General features: G+C 37.0%; 1 pseudogene; it reads left to right on the forward strand.

The window, feature by feature from the left end:
* Nucleotides 1–864: 864 nt before the first annotated feature.
* LOC113293730 lies at nt 865–2,040 on the forward strand (annotated as a pseudogene).
* The last annotated feature ends 6,546 nt before the right edge of the window (nt 2,041–8,586 follow it).

Genomic DNA, 8,586 nt, shown 5'->3' on the forward strand with positions numbered 1-8,586 from the left:
TTCAGTTTGTTAGATTTACTTTTGGGCGTCTAATATTAGGGATTCGTCTTAAACATGTCTCGGGTTGTATGTTTTCATCAGGGTCCATGATAGCGTGCAAATTCGCAGCTATTCCTTTAGCTTGTAAAAAGTTTTTCTCTGCAGAGAGATGTAGTGATATGTTATAATACGGCAGAGGATACTGTTATATTTGTTATAACAATATTTGTTATTTTTCTTCAAAATGATGAGAAAAGTACCCTGAGTGAATATTTGTTAACAGTATGTTTGGTGGTTGTGTTTCAATGATGAGAGGTCAATATTAACGAAAGTAAATATACTTGATGTGATGTCAACGTGGTGCCGACCAGCACAATGTTGATCTGAGCGGTTACCTGAGCAACATATAATAAAACTCAGCGATTAAGATCAGCTGATGAAAATGACAGTTTCTGTGAATTCATTATGATAACATAGATTGTCATTTCTGTTGTGTGTTGGTGTTTCAAAAGTTGCAACCTACAATTCACCTCTGGTGATTGTTTTATCATTATCTATAGTAAGAAATGTGCAGTGATGAGAGCTCAATATTTATCGAAAGGACATAAACTTGATGGGATTGTCATCTTATGAGTTCGAGATAGCCAAGAGCTCTGCATGTTCAGGATTTGACCTAAATTTTTTATAAATTAGAATTTTAGAAGCAAGTATGACATGTGAGAATATTTTCAGTATGTGCACTTTCTTAATTAAACTTCCTGAGCAGCTTTTTTCTTTAGGTCACATAATTTTGATACATGGAAAAAGTCAGGCTGAATTTGCAATCAGGTTGTTGGTGTCGGAGAATTTTACTAATTATATTATTGGCTTCTTATTTGGTTATTCTTAGGCTGTGAGGATGTCGACCCCTTCAAGGAAGAGGTTGATGTGGGATTTCAAGAGATTGCAACAGGATCCTACAGCAAGCATCAGCGGTGCGCCACAAGACAATAACATAATGCTACGGGATGTTGTTATATTTTCGTAAGGAAAGGATGGAACCACCTTCTCTTTTGCTTGTGGACTTTTGTCTCTGCTGATTCTATTTGGCCAGAGTTTTGAAAAAATCACTCTTACAACTTCAATTGGTTTTATTTGCAGCCCAGATAATACTCTTTGGGATGGAGGTGAGTTTGTTACTAAATTCCATATCAAGAATATGGAGTATTAGTTTGTCTTGAAGATCGTTCATCCATTATTTTACTTACATATCCCTGGTATACTTATTTATATCATCTTTTGACTGTTATGACTGATCTCCATCCAAAACCTTTTGAAATTGTACTACTTACTTTTTATATATAAATGTTTCATTGGGGAGTTGGTTTATCTTCCATCTGTTTTGCAGTGCTTCTAGTTATAACAGTAAAATTATATTATTGTTTTAAATCCTTTAGGTACCTTTAAGTTGTCTCTGCAGTTTTCGGAGGACTATCCAAATAAGCCCCCAATAGTTCGGTTTGTTTCGCGGATGTTCCATTGAACTTTGAAAATTTATCTGCTTTTTTCTCTTAATTGGTCGAAAATGGATTTAGTCTGGTTACAGCCTTGCATGAAAAGTCAATTTGGATTTGTTGCTAACTGTTGGGTTACTTTGTCACATTCCTAACGTATTCATTTGTCCGGTTGTGCCAGACTATGCGGATGTAAGTATTTGCTAGGATATCTTATAGAACCCGTGGAGTCCTAGCTATTTATGATGTAGCTGCTATTCTAAATTTTATCCAGGTAATTTGATGTTTTTTTCTTTCTTCCTGGTCATATCTTGCTCAGAGAATAACTTTAACATATAACATAAACGTTCTGGTTAGCAGTGTGTAGCTTGTAATTTTACTTTCCAGTTTTAGCAAATTTTTATGATGCTGAAATTTGATACTCATTGTTGTGATATATTCTAATTAATATGACCCGAACCCAAATTCTCCTGCTAATTCTGAAGCTGCAAGAATGTTTAGTGATAACAAGCGGGACTACAACAGAAAAGTATGCGAATTCATTGAGCAAAGCTGGACAGCAGATTAATTGTTGTAAAATATTTGTTATTAGTTATATTGTTGTGGTAGAGGATACTGTTAATATTGAAATTATTTTTCTTCTGCAGATTGGAAGCCGAATGTTATCCGTTGCACTCTTTTTTTTTATAACCAAAGACTCCTGAGCGAAGGGAGCCATTAATTTGGACAATCGCTACACGAAGGTGGGTGAACATGGTTCTTTAAGTTCATACTTTTAATAAGATAAGTTTGTTGAAAAATTTCTAAACAAGTTCTGACATGATTTACAAACATAGGAAGACTATATGGGCCAAGCCGTCAACAGTTCAACAAGAATGCATTGCTCAAACTATTTTGGTTATGGATGTTATCTGTCAAGCAAGATCTAGGATGGGGAAAATTGTTATCTCTGGCTTCTTGACACTGCAGCAAATTGAGCATGTGGCTAGGCAAGTTGTTGTTCTACTTTTGTGTTCACATGCCAGAGTTGGCTTACCAGGTTTGCATTAATGCCAAACTTTCATATCACAAACCCTTTTTTTCTTCTAGTAATGAAGATTTTTATCATTTTCTGTTGATGTTTATATCTAAACCTTAGATCTGGCACGAATTTGAGCGGTTCAACACTTACCTCGCCTGATACTAAAGTTGTCGTGTTCACTGGTATTTTTAGCACCAAGACCCACAAGGAATTACTAAAAAAAGAGTGCCTCATGTTTAGTTCCTAAGCATATATCTTGGATTAGCTCATAAACATGTATCTACGAACATTAACCTTAAATCCTTTAAACTCTGAAAATTGTGTATGTTGTTCATAAATATTAAGCTGAAAATGTGTAGGTTCTGAAAATTTGCTTCAACTGAACTGAGTTGTGGAGCTACAACAGAAAGAACAATAGAATTGGTACAGAAACCAAAGCTTGCTGCAAGACAAGCTAAAAAGAGTCATGGTGAATAGCTGCGAAGTTTTAAGTTGGGTTTGAGCCAATTTAGTTAATATCGGATATCGGTTCATCTCGGCCGGGACCGATACACTGGTACGATTTTATATCGGGGATATTATCGTTGAAATATCGGTATAATATCTGTTCTAGATTTAGAGACTGTAATTTTATATTAAACATTTTCTCGACACATTTTCGGATAAGATATAATAGATAACATCAATTTTATCAAAAAAACAAAAGAGTAACTTTAGTAACTTGCTTCGAGAGTTACATGCACCTCTACTACCACCTGGAAGACTTTCTTCGCCAAAATTAACCTTAAACTTTATAGAAAACGACCAATACCGTCTCATATCGGGAAATGTAGGAAAATTTCGTATCTACCGATACGGCCGATATTTGACCGAAACGGCCGATATTAGACCGATACGGCCGATATTATGGGGCGAATATCGTATCCCCGATATCCTTCTTATCGTATCGTTCTGGGCCGATATCCAAGATATCCCCGATATATCGGCCGATACGGCCGATATTGACTACATTGGTTTGAGCATTTTGGTTGTCAGAGGAGGATTCTCAATGATGAACTGATGGTAGAACCTTGCTCCTGAGTCGAGCCAATTCATTATCTTAAGCTTGCAATATGAATATAGGTTAAGTCCAACTTAGTACAAACTGAGTTGTTGTCGGTACAAATTGACTTTATAGCCATTACAAATTTAATTTTGTGAAATTCACTTTTGAAGTCATTATTAATTTAATTGTGATTCGGCTTTTAGTTTTTGATTCAGTTGATTTAGCTTTGGATTCAACTGAATCAATATTATTATTTTTTTTTTATAAAATATCATCAACAAAAACTACTGTGTCTATTAGTACTTGTTGGTCCACTGTCGAGAAAAGTCGTTTTTTTAAAGAATTCAACCTTTGCCAGACACAGTCTTTTTGAGAAAAACCACTTCAAAATTACAACAGATGGACACAATAGTTTTTAGCGATATAATTTCTTGTCCTGACAATAGTTTTATTTCTATTTTCCATTAGTGATTATTGCAAGCTTATCAGGATCTGCGGCAACACCCTCTGAAGTAATGAGATGTCCTAAGTAAGCTAGATGGTTTTGAGCAAAGCAACACTTGTCCCAATTGGCAAACACAGGATGTTGTCTTAATAGTGATAGGATCGGAGATGAATGCAGTATGTGCTCTTCCAAAGAATTATTATAAACTAGTATGTCATCGAAGAAGACTATGATGAATTTTCGAAGAAAAGGCTAAAAAATCTGATTCATGAGGGCTTGGAAGGTAGCCGGAGCATTTGTTAAGCCGAAGGGAATAACACGAAATTCATAATGACCATGATGTGTGCGAAAGACGGTTTTAAAAATATCAGATAAATGCATACGTATTTGGTGGTATCCATACTTGAGGTTAATCCTAGAAAAATATTTCTTCACATTTAACTCATCAAGTAAATCATCAATTAAGGGTATAGGAAACTTATCTTTTATCATAGAATCATTTAGCTTCTTGTAGTCTACGCAAAATCTCCATGAACCGTCTTTCTTTTTGACCAACAAAATTGGCGCCGCAAATGGACTATTAATGTGCTGAATAATACCAGATTCTAGCATTTCTTGAACTAACTTTTCCACCACAACTCTCTGTACATAGGGACATCTATCGGGTCGCTGAGAAGAAGGTGTTGAGTTGGGTTTAAGAGGAATGTGATGATCCAATGCTCTGGCAGGTGGCAAAGTTTTTGGTTCTGCAAACACATCTTGATAATCCTGCAGTACTGAAGTAATGGCAGGAGGAGTGGGAGCAACAGGTATTGCAGTGAGAGAAAAAAATTGCCCAATTAATATTGGTGTCTTGCTTTTAATAAACTTGAGAAGTGAAGACCCACTAATCAGACTACGAGAAGGAGTAGTGGTACACCCTTTGCAGAGTAATGTGTTGTCCTTGATGCACGAATGACAATCGAAGATCGGAGAGATTGAACATAACATCTCCTAATTGTTTCAACCAATCGACACCTAAAACCATATCGCACCCGCCTAAAAGAAGAACTCGGATGTCCCCACAAAATTCATTATTCTGCATGGACCAAGATAACTGAGGACATACACCGGAGCTTGTAGTAGTATCTCCATTTGCCATTGTGAAGAGCACGTGACCAGTGGGTTGAATGTGGAGATGTAATTGCTCAGCGAATCTAGCATCCACAAAACTGTGTGTGCTTCTAGTATCCACCAGCACTAAAATATCTTTGTTGTTGATCTTACCATGTACTCTGATGGTGTTCTGAGCTACTACACCAGTCAAGGCATGAAGCGAAATCCCCATGGTAGATTCAACAGAAGGAGTAGGTGAGCCAGTATCTTCTTCAGTCTCCTCCACTGATAGGGAAGATTCTTCAGCAGAAGCTACTAACATGAACAATTGTTGAGTCTTACACATGTGTCCCTGTTTATAAATTTCATCGCAGTTATAGCATAACCCTTTATCTCTTCTAACTTTCATCTGAGCAGGAGTTAACCTCCTTATAGGTGGAGTAGGAGGTTCAGCTCTAGTGGGAGTTGTAGGATGTGAGACAAATGGTTTAGAGGGTGAAAAGTATGATGCAGGTATGGTTGTTAAGGGTGAAAGTGGTGGTCTAGAAGTAGAAGGTGAGGAAGAGAAAGTCTGAGAAGGAATGAATGGTTTCTGGTATCTATAACATTTACTCTGAAATTCCACAGAGGCTTGTTGCATCCAATCCAGATAAAAGGCATCAGTATCACTAGAGGGTTTGAACATATGCACTGGATTACGGATTTCTTCCTTGAGACCACTAATGAAACTTAATGTGTAGTAATCCTCATAAAGATCTTTATGCTTAGCTTTCATAACAGCTATAAGAGATTCATAAAGTTCAAAATATTCTTCCACTGTGGAGGTCTGAGCTAATTTATTAAATCTACCAACGTAATTATCATAAGAAACATCCTCAAAACGAAGAAAAACATCATGAACGAATTTATCCCAATATAAAAATGGTTTACCCTCCTGATAATCTAAGAACCATGAACCGGCCTTGCCATCAAAATGAATCGAAGCTAGGTCAACACGATTATCCATAGAATTAAGTTGAAAGATCTATCACATTTCCTAATCCAGCCTCTAGGATTAGTACCATCAAAGCGAGGAAAGTCGATTTTTGGATAACGAATAAGATTACCTGAAGTGAGATGAAGAATCGGTAGTTGAGGTTGAGCAATACTCGAGTCCGGTGACTCAGTAGTAGGAGGAATACCCAGGTGCTTACACAAAATCGCAAATTGAACTCCCATAGTTTCTTTAAGTAAACCAATTTCAGAATTTAAACCCTGAAGTTTATCTTCTAAAGCTGATAAACGATCTAAATATTGTTGTTCAACAACAACAACTTGTTTTACTGTTGATGGTTGATCGCTTCTGTCATGATTCAGGTACACAAGATCAAGAGTCTGATACCAAATGTAGTGAATCGACTAGGGATTGACACTACAAAAACAATAACCTTCTCTTCCTCAAAGGATAGAGCCTCAAGAACAAATTCTTATTTCTTAGTTTTCAGACAGATCCAATCATACACATTAAATATCTCCTCTCTTTCTTATTGGTGATCCAACGACTAATAAGTGTTGATCCCTTAACCTAATCTGCACAGTCACTAGTTGACAGCTGGCCAACAAATAAAGGTTACAAGGAATTAAATGACTGAATTGGTAAAGCCCACTGAAGTTGGAAGAAATAGCAAGCCCACTGACTTAAGGAATTAGCAAGCCCACTTATTAATGGACCGTATGTACATAACAATACCCACCCCTTTTAAGAGTCCTTGTCCTCAATGACGAAATGAGGAAACTGAGCTCTAATGTGACTTGTATCTTCCCACGTCGCGTCCTCTGCTGGTGCACTCGTCCACTGAATCAAGACTTGAGGAATAGAGTGGCCATCACGGAGTGTAAGACGGGTGGCAAGGACTGCAGCTGGTTCCACCAAGATAGCTCCATTGTGATCGTGGCAGTGAGGGTGAAGAAGTAGAATGCTGACCAATCTTCATATTGAGCTGAGACACATGAAACACCGGATGTATGCGAGACCCAACAGGTAGTTTCAGTTTGTACACGACAACACCAATCCTCTGCACAATCTCAAATGGTCTGAAATACTTAGAAGAGAGTTTGAAATTCTTACGGATAGCCATACTTCATTGGGTTTACACTGTACTCACTTTAGGCTGCACTCACGTCCAAATCCATGCTCTAGCAATATTTGTCGTGCCTACTTGTTTATAACGAAAATGAAAACCATGTCTTCTTGTTATCAACTTCTAAAACCAATAAACTCTCGGATATGTATGGTTTTGAACATTGGCTTTACTGATTGCATGTATATATGGCACTAGAGAATCAACTCCATGGTTTAATTGAATCGAACTTGAAGGGAAAGGTTTGTAGAGCACAGTAGGTGATGTGTATGAAGTTTGGATGGTCTTAAACGTGGAGTCAAGATATCATTTATCCCCATGCCCCCTTCAAAAAAACACCCCATCAAAAAATTTCTCTTAGTACTGGTCCATGTGTGTGGCCTATGCAAGCTATGCCCTTGGATCGGCTAGGTATACGCTAGAGAACCATGTATATATCATGTATAAGTATATAATTTATAAATAGCTAATTTGTAAACGCTCCAAGATGTATTCAGTAGATAACTTCTCTCATTTTCTCACTACTTGTTCTTTAGTTTATATGCTAATATCTAGTAGTAGTAGAAGTAGTAATACTTTCTCCTCCTCTTTCTTATTTTGAAAATGTTTCAATCATTCCGGTGGACGTCGAGCCCATTTGATATTTGGCTTGTCAGTTCCCGAGAGGTGACAGCCTTTTATCTTCATTGCTCAACTATTCTTACTCAGGTAAACTAGACGGCCTCGACCACAGCACCACTTCCATTCAATCAAGCACAACTAACCCACTCTTATCAGTCTCTCCTTGCCCTTGCTTCCTTCTCAGTGATGTTCAATTCAAACACAAAACCCCACTGCAAATCTGCAAAGGAAAACCATCATTAATGGACAACCATCAGCAGCAGCAAGTCTGCGTATTCTCCCCACACTACAAAATCCAAATGTTGTTACTGAAGCAAGTGCTAGTTCCATGTTCTGTCCCTTGTCTGCCAGTAATAATGTAATCTCCTTTTGACTCATTTGTAGTCATCTGATCCTTGTAACACCCTAAAAGGTTAAAATCCAAATTGGATTTTTTCAATTCTAAAAGGCTACATGGAATAGAAGTGGCAAACTTCATCTCAAGGAACTCCTGCGTTCTGACATCAAGCTTAGGTATCCAAATAATTCCATCATCTAATATACTAAAATGCATTATTCATACCGACACAAATATCATTAATTCTAAAACACAAAAATTTTGACTTCAAAAAACTATGAGTAGGTGAACACGTGAACCAAGGTATTGAAAGCGTGAAGCGTTTTTTATTTTGCGTATATCGAAACGTGATGTTTTGTTATAAATAAATTAGTCGTAACTAGTAATTATAAATTTATTAGGAAGATAATATCTATATAAAATTTATATA

This window comes from Papaver somniferum, chromosome 7, assembly GCF_003573695.1.
Source record: "Papaver somniferum cultivar HN1 chromosome 7, ASM357369v1, whole genome shotgun sequence".
In the NCBI taxonomy this organism is placed as follows: domain Eukaryota; kingdom Viridiplantae; phylum Streptophyta; class Magnoliopsida; order Ranunculales; family Papaveraceae; genus Papaver; species Papaver somniferum.